At 41.6% G+C, this 15,126-nt stretch overlaps 1 protein-coding gene across 8 annotated transcripts in view; it reads left to right on the top strand.

The window, feature by feature from the left end:
• Positions 1-15,126, top strand: part of ptprsa (protein tyrosine phosphatase receptor type Sa) — a 232,078-nt gene that overhangs the window by 119,422 nt on the left and 97,530 nt on the right. The window lies entirely within an intron of this gene.

The raw sequence follows: 15,126 nt of genomic DNA, 5'->3' as shown, positions 1-15,126 counted from the left end.
TCAGTGTTGGCAAAGTGAATACAATACTGTTTCCACTTGGATTCAGCCATGTCAAACCTTGTGTTCAGCAGATTTCATTGTTTATTATGTTGTTTGGATAAGTGGCGTTTTTTTGTTTCCTGGCTTTGTCTGTCTGGTCTGTGTGATACTTCATGTGTCTTTTCATCTGCTGGTTTTAAATAGACTTGAGACTCCGCCCATCTGACACAGAGCGGGTCATTGGCGGTCAGGTCCAGGAGTGCACCTATTATTAGCCAGGGGGGATTTGGCTGTAGCGTGCCCACTGTTTGATCAGACTGTCTGCTAATTGGCCGCTGTCTTGTGAAGGAGCAGGTGATGGTGAATTTTAATGGGATTCTGGATCTTGCACAGAGTCAGTGAATGGATCAAGCCAAGTGATCAAGCCCTAGGTATCTCTTTATGGGTGGAGGGTTGTGAAACAGGAGGGGGCACACAGAAGTACAATGATGGGACGGGGGAAAAAAGTGAGCAGCAACAAGAGGGAAGGAGAATTGGAGACCAATCAACCTTTCAACTAGTAGTGGCTCTGGGCCATCCTTAAGACTTTCTATTTCCTACCTTTACCTTTGCTCTCAGTTCTCCATCCACGTTTTTCTTTCTTTCTCACACAGCATGTCCACCATGATGTTCCAGGCTCTCTGTCTCTCTCTCTTGCACAGTTCTCTGTCGTTCTATCTTTTACCGGTCTTCCGTCTGTGTAGTTCAGTGGGTTGTGACAGAGAAAGTGCAGCCTTTTGGGAGTGGACAGCAGCAAAAAGGAGGTGGTGTGTGCAGCCACTGGGATTATGTGTGTGATACAGCCATTTATCAGGAATATTTTAAACAAACTACAGAAAGATTAATTATATATCTATATCTATATCTATATCTATATCTATATATCTATATATATCTATATCTATCTATCTATCTATCTAGATAGATAGATAGATAGATAGATAGATAGATAGATAGATAGATAGATAGATAGATAGATAGATAGATAGATAGATAGATAGATATGCATAATGAATATTTTACCTTAACATTGCAATGCTTTTACTGTACTGAGAAAAATGTTTTAAACTTTGCTTCAAAATACTTGAATGGGACATCAGCTATAAAGAGCAATACTGAGGTGAAGATAGAAGGAGGAAGACAGAAAGAAAGGGGGTGACGAAGATTGAATAAGATTAGGCTCACATTACGTTAAGTTATGTTATGAACTGTTCTGATCCTCACAGCTTTTAGTGTGCACATGTTTGCAGTCAGCGTTAAGAAAATGTGAGGTCTCTCCTCGTGTATGTGATGCAATCTGATTTCAGAATTGGTTGGGGTTTTAAAAGCCTGATGCCAGGCTGAGACAGACAGGAAGAGACAGTTGGAGAAAAGAGAGAAGATAAGAAGATAGAAAAGTAGAGAAAATTTCTCCTCCTTGCTGTTCATTTCATCAGTATTCCCTGTACGAATCGAACAAGCACCAGCGCAAATACACATTTAGGTTTGTGAAATACTTCCCTTGACTTCATTCGTGACCCCTGGGGTTTTTGTAAACTCTTAAAACTACATTTGACATCACCTCACAAAGATATGATGATTGAAGAGAAAGAAAAACACAAAACTGCTCTCTCCTAAAACCTGCTTTATATGGATGCAAGTTCTTCTGTGTTTTTGTTTTGCATTGTTTTGTTTGTGGTCAGTTTTTCCTCTATCTTTTCTCTTTGTAGTGTTAATATCGTGCTGTTTTGGTTGTTGAACGGTTGAATGCTTATTTTATTGTGTTGATTTTAGAGGAAGAGGTGAGTCCAGGGCATCAGGCTGGCTGGATGAAAAATTAATAAGACACATAGTGAAACATGAGCAGGGCTGTGTGCGTGCATTCGTGCGTGCGTGCGTGCGTGCGTGCGTGCGTGCGTGCGTGCGTGCGTGCGTGCGTGCGTGCATCTGAGAGAGAGAGCAGGAGACCGAAAGAGTTAGTTTCTTAATATGTGTGCAAGGGTGCATGTTTGACAGTCGGTGTGTGACAGAGTGTTTGTGGTGTGTTAAAGTCTTGTGTGTGTCTGTATGTGTGTGGGAGACAAGTAAGAGAGAGAGAGTGGCCAGCAGGCGGGCAGTGGCTGCCCTGTAATGAGACAGTGAAGAATAAGCTTGGCAGTATCACCAACAGATCTGGCTGTTCTTCCCCTTCCTGTCTGCCTGCCTCTGAGGTGACCCTTGCCCTCTCCCACTAGTCTCATACACCTATACACAGAGCAAGAAAGGTAAGAGAAAAAATGTAGAAATGTGTGGCTGGAAGGTGAGTAGCAGTAGTAGCAAACAGATGATAGGAGAAAACGATGATGTGTTTTAAATACTGGAATAAATAAAAATATGAAGAAATAAATTCTCATATGTTATTCTACTTTTGTTGTGAGTTCAATACACCGTGCCCACGATCACCAGACTAGGAGAGCAATGGAGACGAGCTGCGCACTTCTAAGCAGGAGATTTACTAAAATATTTTTCCCCATTGAACTGATTTTTTGTATCTTGCCTCCATGTGTTCTCCTGATATACCTTCCAAAGTTTCTGTTCTTGCCTGCTAGCCAGGACAGCCTTGTTGAAATCATTTATACCTGTAAGCAAGTTGCATGAAAGCGTTCACAAAGTGACACGTATATACAGTAAGTGGCTGAAATGAACAGTGAAAAGAAACAAAGCATGACTCTTAACAGAACCTGAGACCCTGACATGACTTGTGATTTCATCCACACTGAGTCAATGCTATGCACTCTCAGTGTCTCTAGCTTGTCCCTGACAAACATGTCAATTCTCAATCCCAACCAGCACTCAATGCCTCCGCAGTAAATAATACATTTGTTGAGTGCTGCTAAGAGCTATACCCAGCGTGGAGGTTACCTGCTCATAATCAATCCATTTTTGTATGAGGCACCTGTTATTAGCTAGTCGGTGCAAGCAATTTTTTTCTTGCCAGTGGTAAACCCTATGCTCTTCTATTGTGTGCATGATCACAATAACCAACACTTTTTGTTGTTACTCTCATATTTGAGGAGGGTTATGTGTGCATCAAGTTTCTTGTTTTGTTCTGTGAGGATGCTCATGAGGCGATACTCCTTGCCGTGCTGGGATTCTTTAGCAGTCGTTGGTGTATAGAGTGCATGCAACAACATATCAAGAGGCAGATGTTGACCATCTAGATGGTCCTCAAGAAGTTCTGTGTTGTTTTTTCCTCAGAAATATTCTCTTTGGTGTCCTTCAGGGACTCTGGTACTTCCTTTCCACTCTTGGAAGATATCTCTCTACCCATTTTTCACCTTTTCCTCCCCCATCCCCACTTCATACCTCCATATTGGCATTTGTATGCCTGCTAGACTATTGTCAGCCCTCTATCTTTCTCACCTCATCTTCCTCTTTTGTAGAAAAAAGTTCCCTCCAGAGGAAATTCACTCAGATGAGAGTTTATGGCCTTTGAATCCTTTGATCCTCGGAACCTGTAATGCAGTAATCATGTGTGATTGGAGGATGAAGAAGGGGGACACAAGCTGAGTGGTGGCAAGAAAGATAAAGGAGAAATAGGAAGAGAGAGAGAGAGAGAAAAGAGGTGGTGCTGATGGAGTGGGATAAGTGGAAGGAGCTTGCCTCTAGCAAGGGGTGGCTGACACCTGAACTTTCACCATCAATTTCATATAATTCCTGCTCAAGTAGAGCGACGCTGGTCAGCCTAGACATCTGGCCACGGCCAAAATAAGACAGAGGGATGGAGTCACAAGGAGGAAAAAAAAGGAAGAGATGAAGAAGCAAGGAGATGGAGAGCAAGGGCCAAGCAGAAGACGGGTTAGGGTCTGACTGATTGGTTTATTACTGGCAAGAAAGTTTAGATAAATGGATCCTCTGTCTCAGCAACATTGGCCAGGAGACTAAATTGAAAGATCAGTGTCTCCAAGACACTTTCACAATGATAAGCACTCACTGGTTTGACTGTCCTGGTGGTTTAACCTGTGGCAGTACAGACTGTCTTATGGTTCCACTCATATTAGGTCATTTTCCTAATCTGTGCCTTAACTCCTTTACTTCTTTTTTTTTCTATGAAGTAGCCATAGCTACCCTCCGTCTGTAGAGCCCCAAAAATGACGGATGTAATATACCAGAAATAGTATAAAAAGATTTTTTCACAATTCATGTTAGTTGTAATATAATAATATGTTTCATTTATTTTCTTTGCCTCTGCTCAATAACCTAAAATAAATATATTCCAAAAATATGTCAAAATCTGCATGAAATTCACTTTTAAAACTGCTGTTCAGAGTACATTTTTTGTGCACATAGTCATATTAATGTTGAATTGGATGATGAGTGCAGCTGGACATGGGATTACTTGCTAACAATGACTTATAACTACAAGCCAGTATAATTATAATAATTGTATTTTGGAACAGTTCACATTAACAGTGGAAGATGTGCAGAAATCAAATCAACAATTCAAACTTTCTGCTCCGCACCTGAGCGGGGAATGAGTGTTGGGTGAAAGAGGTGGTTCCTGTGGAAATGGTGTGAGTGACGACCTTGGGAGTGGCCCAACTCATGCATAAAGAAGAGCAAAGGGATATGGCCTGGACCACCAGCTTCATGCATATCCATGAGCCATCAGCCCAGGTGACTGAAGTTGTACAACACAGAGGTCATGCTGTGGGCCCCTGCAGGATTGACAAAATTGATAAGATTCAAAGTCCTGTATGCTTTACCAGTGCTATGCCTATGCTTCTTGTGATTATTAGTATTTCTTTAAGGACTGATTAGATTAGTGTAATAAGTCTCAAACAAGTTATGACACAATGTACAATCAAGAAAAAATTAAAAATCTTCTAAAACCCAAGATATTATGACATGAATTTTGTTAAAGCTTCATGGTTCTTCGTGAGACGTAAGGTGTACTTATCATAGGGACAAAGGGAGAGCAAGAGTGTGAAGGAAGTCACAGTCGGAGAGAGGCCAGTTGGAAGATGCTATCCAGGACTTCTTCATGATTACAAAGCTTGTGTTCTGGAGTGCAGCCCAGATCCTACTGGATTTAACAGCAGCTGTTCATATTTAAAGAACATTGTGCTCCTTGGCCCTTAAAGGGCAACTCTTCATCCGACACATGTTGCTCGAGCCTCCGTCTTTCCCCTCTGTCCACAAACCCATACAACCCTCATTTTCTGTCACATCCTTCATTGAGTTCACTTTAAACATCACATCTCTGTGTGAATGGAGGAGTCACTGGGTTGATACAGCTGAAAGGGAAAGTGTTTTTTCATTTGGTACACAATGTACTCTATTTGTTTTGTCTTTTATTTTCATTTTTTTGCAGGCTCTTGTTACTGACAGAAGAAAAAGTTTAACCACTCTCCAATTTCTCTGTCAGACGCTGCTCTACAGCAGGAAATGATGGTGAAATTGCGGCTGGAGTCTTCTGTTGTCCGCTTTTCTTCCTAACAGTCCTGCCTGTTAACCATCTTATTAGCATTCTACTGGTCTTGTCATCTTTTTAAGTGACTTATTTATCCAACACTCTAACTGTTTTTGCCCGAGTGAAAGCCCACATCCCCTGTGACCCTTTTTAGTATGTCCACTTGCCATCTCCGTATGTCAAAGTGACATTAAGTAATTACCAGCAGTCTTCTGACTGGCCCTCTGCTCATTTCCAGCCACCACATATTCATAATTGTTGCTCTGCTCATCAAAGGCGCCTCCAAATCTGTCAGTAGTGGCTTAATTACAGTAAGCTAATGGCCCACCAAGGTAATGACCTCACACCCCAGCCCCTCCCACCCCCCTCCACCCAAATCCTTTTGCAATTACTGTCAGTCTTTGTTTTGAGGTTTTTGTATTTGTTTTGGTGAGACTAGTTGCTTTGGCAGAAAATGGCACAGTGGAGCAGCTCATCCCTCTCAATCTCTTGTTGTTTCAGTCCCAAGTTGCTTGGCAAGCTTAGCGAGGCCTTTGCTCTGCATGTCAGAAGTAGCAAGTTTTGATTCTCACACACATATAACCCCTGTTCATCCCCTGTCGAAGTGGTTTGAGTCTTGAGCTCTCTACTTTTAAATCTTGAATGATAGTTTCTTGTTTTTTTTTTTCTTGTTTCTGCTAACTACGGAGAAGGCGCTGCTGAAGAACAGTGATGATTTGGAAAATATTGACACAAGGGAAGGAGAGAATTCACAGTAATTGTGCAGGCTGTTTAAATGATGAATTCTTAAACTTATTTTGCAGTTGGAAGGCTGATTATGACTCCAAATTCATGGCCCAACATATTGGGTATGCTGCGCCTCAGTGAGCTGTCACAGCACCCCCAGTACGCTTTCTCATCAATGTCATCATTAATTAGATATGACAAAATAATTATGGCACCTAGTTGCATTGCCTGACAAGATCCAAGCCACTGAAGCTATTTTAAAAAAGTTGTATAAAAACTCTCCAGAGCACTTTTCATGGAAAGCCACTTCTGACGACAGGCTAAATTGTGAGAGCGGTAAAGTATGTGCATTTAAGGAGTATACATACCATTACTCACAGCCTGTGCCAACCTTGGTTGGAGCGTGTATTTTATTAGAAAAAATCTGAGCTGTTCTTGTGACTTTATGAGATGGCACACTGTATATTACATTCTTTACAACACTCACCTCTCTTACAATTAAACAATAGAGGTCCATATTTTAAAGACTTGTACTGTTTGCCCACACTGTGCAGTAAACTGACATCAGGTTTCAAGGTGCCCACTGCGCCTCCACACACTCTCCCAAACACATGCATGCACACATACATAGAAACACAAACACACTCAAAGCCACCCACCACTAAACCAGACCTGACTGGTTGACGTTTCTCTACAGTGAGGCACTTCCTTTAATGGCCCCGGCCTCATCTCCTGTCTCCCCTGGAGTTCGCCTGTCTTGCCCCAGATGCCTCAGGAGCCTGACGAGAGAGAGAGAGAGAGAGAGAGAGAGAGAGAGAGAGAGAGAGAGAGAGAGAGAGAGAGAGAGAGAGAAAGGGAGAGGGAGAGAGACTTCCACTGGGTTGAGAAGGATAAACAGATTTTTTTTTCCTTTTATGTTGTTTTTTTTTTTCTCCTCCACCTCTTCTCCTCGCAGGCAGGGGATCTTTGGAGCTGTCCTAGACAATTACTCCTCTCTCTTGTCTGCGCTGTGTCTATCACAGAGGCTCACCACATCAGGGAAACAGCCTTTAGTCAGTGCAGCTTTCTTCTGTTCATGAGTTTTAATGAAAGTAATACACTGACTAAATGAAAATCTTCTTGATTCAAGAAATTATGAGGAAGCAGAGGCCATCTGTGCTTTGAAGGTAGCACAAAAAGGACACGAGCACTCACAAAAGGTAGATGTAATACTTCAAGAATACTAGTTTGAAGTCTACTTTCTATGTGGTCTCAGATTCACCAAACATTTATCAATTCTAATTTGTTGCTGTCAAATTTTAACCGTTTGCTTATCAGTGGGCCGTTTCTGTGGACACAGCTCAGGCCAGTGTCATTATCTTAATAGGCTAAATACATGTGGTTCATAAATCACATTTTATTCTCTGCACACCAGTGCTGTGGGTTTTTTTTTTTTGAAAAGCCATGTGGTGTGTGTGAGGATATAGGGAGTGGATCTCAAAGGACATGTGCCATTTCCTTTATGCGTTTATACATTTTTTGAAGCCTTACATTCTCAAAATATAACCGCTTCGAATGTGACATTTTGTTGTCCAATTCTTTGCTTATAATGAACAGGAAATGATGCCCTAATACTACAAACCATTACCCTGCTCAGCCTGAGCAGAGCCTGAAGGTGAAAAAATTGTTTCCTGCCTAGCACTATCTATAAACAGGTTTTTCATTACTTGGTTTGATTCCTGGTATTTGCCATCAATTCCTCTCTTCCTCAATTCTTTTGGCTTTCCTATTTGACAAAACTGTGGTCATAGCTGCTCCCTGTGGTGGTTGTTGCCATTTGTTCCCCAAAATATCCCCCTCTTGGCTGGCGTAACTGTCTTTCTTTGGCAAACAAGCTGTCTACTTGCTGTTTAGCTCAGTGGTGATGATAGCTTTATGAACGTGTCCTAATATGGGCTGTGTTCAGAATTGGACGTGGTGTGGAAAGTGTGTGCAAGCCGCCAACAGCCAGAACCGTTAGAACAGGTTGCCAGACTAAAGTTCCTGTCATTCTCACGTATTTACATTTTCACCATTTGCCCATTCAGCCTCTGAAAACATGTAGGGATCAACAGTAGGACTCAAGGGCCATCTAATAGAACACCTGGCTGCTGTGGAAATGAAGCCTGTGACCTCCTTCCAGGACATTTGTGCTCTCTTCATATTCAACAAACATATAAAAAAAAGTAAACAACACACATATAGTGAATGCAAAACTTGTCTAAAACTGACACTTTCTCATTATTTCCCAGCCTCAGGGACCTACAGGTTAGACAGTCAACCAACAGCTACCTTAAATTCTGAAGTAAACTGCTTACATCTGGAAATGCATATACAACACCAACAAGAAAAGAAAAAGTAATGGATGGTTTACCCTTTGGAGTCTTCATATGGTGAGAAAGCTGACCCCACAAACTCATTTTGCAGTGCAATAAGCAATGCTGCAAACTCCTGCCTTACTTTCAATGTTCAGTCTCTCTCTCTCTCTCTCTCTCTCTCTCTCTCTCTCTCTCTCTCTCTCTCTCTCTCTCTCTCTCTCTCTTTCTCTCTCTCTCTCTCTGTCTCTCTCTCTCCCTTTTCCTTTCTCTCATCTGGTCTTTCAGACTGTTTCTCTCGGGTTGTATTTTGGAGATTTTGATGTAAATGTTGCCCTTGGTGGCTAGATGCATTAGGTGTGGAGAATACCAATGGGACATCAGGCGTCTTTCCGGGAACAGAGCAGGGGGGTAGAGGTTGAGTGCTGGCTGTATAATAACCATTATTCGGCTGAGATGGCTATCCGGAGAGGGCTATCGGTGCTGGGGCCAGACACACTGTGATTAGATTTCCCCTGTGTAGCTATTCTTTTCTGTCCCTGGATATTTCTGTGTCACTGTTCCCCTGTCTTCCTCTGTATATTTCTCAAGTAATCTGACCAGGCTCCCATTGGTCATTGAATTCAGGGAATGCCATGGAAAGATGCATTGAAGTTAGGGAACGCATAGAACTTTTTTAAACCTCCATTTGGTTAGGACTGTGCAATATGACCGAAATCCTGTATCTCATATCTTTTCCTATCCAGATAATGATACATATCACATATATGCATATTATAGCACATTTTCTGTAAATTCAGTGAGTGAGTAGATTATTTAAAATGGAAAGGCCTATTTCTTATTAGCTTTTGAATGATGTACTGGACATATAGGGTTTTTTGGTCCATGTCAGACCATGTCCTTCTCCTGTTTGAAATGATCCTGCTCTGTGTCATGTTCACTCTCCTCCAAATTTGTTTGTGTTGCCTTCATGCAAATTTCCTGCCTGTATCTGTACCGTGCAGAAGATACGATGTTTCACAATATATATCATAATATAACATAGCCCTAGTTGGAAGAGACACATTTAGCTGTATACCATCATCACAAATTACCAACTTTCAACCACAGAAGAGCAACTTGCTCAATGAAACAGACTGGAGCACGGTTTGATTGGAATAAAGACCAGAAGTTTACACCTGGTTTCACACATTCTTTTCAACAGCTGGTGGCTTTTAGCTGCTTTACTTCGCAGCACAACCAGTGCTGAAAAAACATAGATTAATCTCTTTTACAACAAAAAGAAGACAAGCTCATTGTGTTGAACATACTCTGAGTAAGGAAACATTTACTTGTTTCTTAGTAGTCAAGCTTATATGATCACTGGAATGAGAACCATTTGTGAGTGAACCTTGTAGACTCAACCATTGTCGTGACAATTTGGAGAACTATGGTGCTCTATGCAGACCACTAATTGAGGTCACCCAGCTCCTAGTTAGTGCCTTCAACATGTGCATGTTTGGAAGTGTACAGTACAGTACTCATGTCATTCCAGTAAATAAACTTGACAGCCTCTGCCAGTATGTATATGCATAAACCATTCATGCACACATGCATTATTTAAAACTGACTTCCCAAAATACAGTTGCACCCCAGCTGTACAGCAGAAACTCCTTCATAACACAGACACTCTTCTCTTGTCTCTGGCCTGCCTGTTCGATTGCTTTGGCCCTCTGGCTGTGATGTAGGTGCAGAGCAAATGGAACTGCATTGTCTCGAGTCTGAGCAGCTGGGTCTGCCCATTAGTTAAACATCTATTTATTCAGACCGCTGTTATGTGCGTGAAAGAGAGAATGCCGTCGGTGCTCTTCATCGTCCTCCAGTGTGTTTATCATCCTCATCCTTCTTTTTCCTTTTTTCTCTTTCTCTCTGACTTGCCCCTCCTTTCCCTTTCTCTCACTCTGTCTCTCCCAGCAGTCCCTCTGTGGTGTTAATGCACAGACCTGCTTAAAGCCTGTGTCTCTGTGCTGTGGCGCTGGGTAATCAGTTAACCTGATTATGCGGCTGATGAAATTAAATCATTTCAGTAAGTGAAAATAATAATATGAGTAATAGGTGGGGAGGACTTTGGAGCACCCCACGGCATTTGCTGCTGTCCCAGCCAGTCGAGTTTTATCTCTCTCCACCTCTTACTGTAACTCTCTCCACTATATCAGATAATTGATGGCTCAGAACAAGCAGCCTTGATGCCACATGTCATGTGTAATTTTAAATACTGTAGCTAATTAGGTAAAACATTTGAGTAGGGAGCGAGCACTACAAGAGGAACCTCGGTAGCTCACCTGTGAGAGATCGTATGTATCAAGGCTGAGTCTTTACTGTAGCAGCCTGACTCCAGCCCGAGGCCCTTTGCTGCATGTCATCCCCTCTCTCTCTCTCCCTGCCTTTCCTGTGTCTCTCCAACTGTCACTCTCCTACAGTCAAACGCTGAAATGCAAAAAGAAATAAAGAAATCACTAAAAACAGTGCACAAGCACTGTGAAAGTCATAGGTTTATTCTTTGTGTGGTATTGTGGCTTTTCTCAGTGGGTCGTGAAAAGAAATTGCAAAGCACCAGGGTGGTCATTATAGTGGAGCATTCACGGTGCTGTAAAGTACATTTGATAATACAGTATTACATTGTAGATGGTGAATAATGTATAATTATGTTGCTATATCGTGGGTACGGTATAGAGGTCCAAGATTTTCCTTTACATTTTTATGAGAACTGCACATTCATCAGTATACTGTATGCCCTGGCTCCTCTGGAAAAAGTGAAAGAGCCCACCAAATGGCACATTTAATCACAAAGCCCTTTTGTATGGCGCTGTAGGAATCTGGTACAGTTACGACTACACCAGACTTGCTAAAAAGAGATGGTTTGGTCGCAGTAAATCTGTAGAAATGAGATTTGTCGGAAGTGAATGAGTCTAAAGGACGAACCTTTTGAGAGAGCCACACTTAGCTTGATAGAAAGCAGGACGCAACAGCAGGCATGAGTCAGCAGATTAACAGCCGGGCAGTGGGTAAGCTAACCAGAGGCTGATTAAAGGCTTTGCACCTGTCACTTGTGTAATGATATTAAATGGCAAAGCAAAATTAAAGACAATTATGGATAATGATGGTACTCAAGCTAAACCCAAAAAGCCAAAGAGAATGACAAAAATCAAAATCTAGATAAGGTCAACTAGAGCCTTTAGAAGGCTTAGCTTTGGATGCTGATCACACCAGCTGTTGCACTGAATGGACATGAACAGTTTGCTTTCACATTAACCTTCCTTAGCTTATTGTTCTCTCTCTAGCAGCACTTAAAAAGCATTCTGTAATTAATAGCCATTTCCAGCAAAAATAGTATTCCATATTCACTGGAAATGATTTTACTATTCCTCAACACCCCACCCCCTGTGCGCACGCACACACACACACACACACACACACACACACACACACACACACATTTTTAAGACAAGATAATACTTGCAAAATCTGTTACATTTTTTAGAATTTAATGACTATTTAAAAATCCAAAAATCATGGCCCAACGCTACTAATTGATAGATGGATTGACCAAGTAGCACTCTTGCCTGTCCAAATCATGTTGATGAGTTTGGTGAAAACCTGTTTTGCACAGGTAAATGGTTTTTCATCTCATTAACTACAGACTGGCCTCTGTGGTGTGTTTGCAAGACCTTCGTGATTGCTGCTAAGTGCTATACATCACAGCAGCGGAGAGGATCAAGCTGAGCTGCTCAGATGCCCATCAACAAAATATGCCAACAAGTATATGAACACTGACCAATTTCCAAATCAACAGGATCCATCAAAAACACTTTTGTGTCACTTTAAAAAAAGAAGGTGGCCCAACAAAGGAGATGGGCTGCATACTGGAAAGATTAAGATTCTCTTTGTGGGTCCCTACCTCGTCTGCTGAACAAAGTTTAACTGTGGAGTCAGAGCTTTTTTTTTTTTTTCTTTTCAATTTGATAGTGTTTTCATTTGGTCATATTTTAGCTTTAGCATTTCAATTGTGATAAAGAAGATTAAAGGTGATCAAATGTGTGTGTCTGTGAGATAAAATTCTTGGCACGATGCAGAGTGTAACTGCAGCATGTGTCTCATAGCTCTGTAGTATGATGACTGTTGGCCTAAGTGACAAAGGCTGCTCCCAGCAAAATAGACAGACACCGTCATTGACCAACAGTGCGCATGCATCGATTCTATTTGTCCTATGAAGATTTGTCATCACAGAGAACCCCCAGCACGCATCATAGAAATGCAATTGCCACACCATTATGGGGAACTGGCCCTTTGGGAATTCTAGGATACTATCAGCCCATATCATTGGTTGCTTTCTCCCCTTCACAGTCTGGCTGGCTAACCCTGAAGTAACACTCCCTCGATGAGTGATCTATTTATTTTTGCATGGCCGCCTTTATCGACAGAGCCTGTAAGCTTCAGGGGGAAAGATGGTATCAGACTCTATTCCTGGGGAAATAAGTAACCAGCATACATGCCATTTATTCGGGAAAGGCTGCTGGTGCTGTATCAGGTCAGAGCAGCTGTAACGATAGCATAATCTCTCCATGAATCCACCATCTCTACTTCTTGTTTACTGCTGTTTTGGTTGGTTTGTTTGTTCGCCCACCTTTCTCTGCCCTCCCTTGGCCCCTCAGGCAGATTCCCTCTGTCACTTGCCTAATTTCGTTCATCTCAAATCCACTTGCTCTGTTTATGTTTTCAGCTTCATTACTGTAGTCTGTGTAGGCCATGAAGCAGACTTAATGTGATATGAAGCACAGATTGGCCTTGGCAACATCAAATACATCAGATATAACACACAGAGAGCAGGCCAGACTTACCCTTTGCAGATATGCTTCTCTAACACAGATAGAACTAGCTAGAGGGGGTACAAGTGTGCTGCACCTTTATGGCATCTTATACATAGATCATTGATGGCACACAGAAAAAGGAGTTTGTGAGAACATTTGTCTTGTTCTGAAGTTTCTAAAGTGAAACATAAATTTGCCATTGCTTTTCTAAGCTTCAGGGGAACTTCCCATAAAGATATTATACAGGGATGATCATTAATAATCGATGGAGAAGATACAACGCAGTACCTAAAACAGTGTAAATGCCTGTACTTCCTTGAACCTAGCATTGAAATATTCATTGTGCGCTGCTGATGTCAGCCTTAGTTAGAGGTAACCTGTCTGGACTTACTTTTGAGACTCCCTGGTTCTTCCTTCCTGGTCTTTTATTTTCTAATATTCAATATTTCAAAATGTGAATGCATATGAACTTTCCACCCCTTTTCTCCATACAATCCTAGCGCATAATGTAGGTGCATAAGTTGTTTTCCAAGTTATTTTTAAGATATAGGGCAAATTCATTTTGTAAGCTACATAATAATGTTCATCATATTGAAATTGTTGTTGTCAATTTGCCATCCTTTTAATATGAAACACTTAACTGACATTATCTAAACTGAGAAAACATTGAACTAAAACAGAATTTTGAAATAGTAATCACTTAAATCCATCATGATTTCATAGCTCACGGTCTTATTCGTATAAAGCAGAAAATGTAATATGGAATAGGTCTCCTTGTCCCTCAAAGGCAAACAAAGACGGGCTCTGCTTTTAGAGTCATTGACTTTAGAACTGCGACTCAACTTACTGTCCTAATTTCCCTTAATTTAGCGCTCCCCGGATGCCAACAACACCACCATGATATCTGCGGAGTGGACATGAGGTCATTGGCTCTCCAGATGAACAGTGACCTCTGCTGTGCCACTGGCCAGCATCTTAGTCAGTCAATCTTCTCCAAGTTGCAATGTGGCCTTGGGCTTCTGATGCATATTACCACTCAGGGTGCCCCCCTTTCAGCTCTCATCATCTAAGAATGAGTCACGGCTATGGCTCCAGTCGGGGTAGAGGTCAAGCGATTTCACCCATAGGACTAATTGCCCCAGGAGAGCAGGGAGTCTGCATGAGAACAATGACTATAGAACACACTACACTGTCATCTCTTAACAGAGAAATAATTGCTCAATCATGCATGAGTATTAGCTGCAAGGATACCACAATCTTTGTAACAAAAAAAAAAAAAATGCTGGCTAGTGTGATGGTTCTTGAATTAGTGTAGCAGTAATGACAGTCAAATAGGCTTAAATCTTACCCTAATACACAACTGCTGCACCATTAATGCCAGAGTGAAATCTGACCAATTATATCTCTCAATTGGTATTCAGCCCAGGACTATTGGGGGTTAGAGTGTGTCTTGGCAAAGTAGTGGTTTTGCAGAGGTCTGTGTAACCTCAAATTGACTTGAGTGTCATTTATTACACTGAACATGGGGGAACTAGATGGAGAAATTGCCGGGATTGCCAGCTTCTCTTCTCATATAAGTTTTCACTCTACTTTTTCCCCCTCTGATTTTCTGTTTACATTTAAAGCCATTTATTTACTACAGGTTGTACTTGGAATACATGCAGGTAGTCAGTGTCCTCTTAAGGGCATTTAAATAAGACACATTTTCCTTAATGAGCAATTTAGGGGGTAGTAGGAATGCACTCTGTGAGTATCTGGCTACAGGATGGTT

Source organism: Chaetodon trifascialis, chromosome 4, assembly GCF_039877785.1.
Source record: "Chaetodon trifascialis isolate fChaTrf1 chromosome 4, fChaTrf1.hap1, whole genome shotgun sequence".
In the NCBI taxonomy this organism is placed as follows: domain Eukaryota; kingdom Metazoa; phylum Chordata; class Actinopteri; order Chaetodontiformes; family Chaetodontidae; genus Chaetodon; species Chaetodon trifascialis.
The sequence above is the reverse complement of the archived record's forward strand: the minus strand, read 5'-3'. Positions and strand labels throughout refer to the sequence as shown.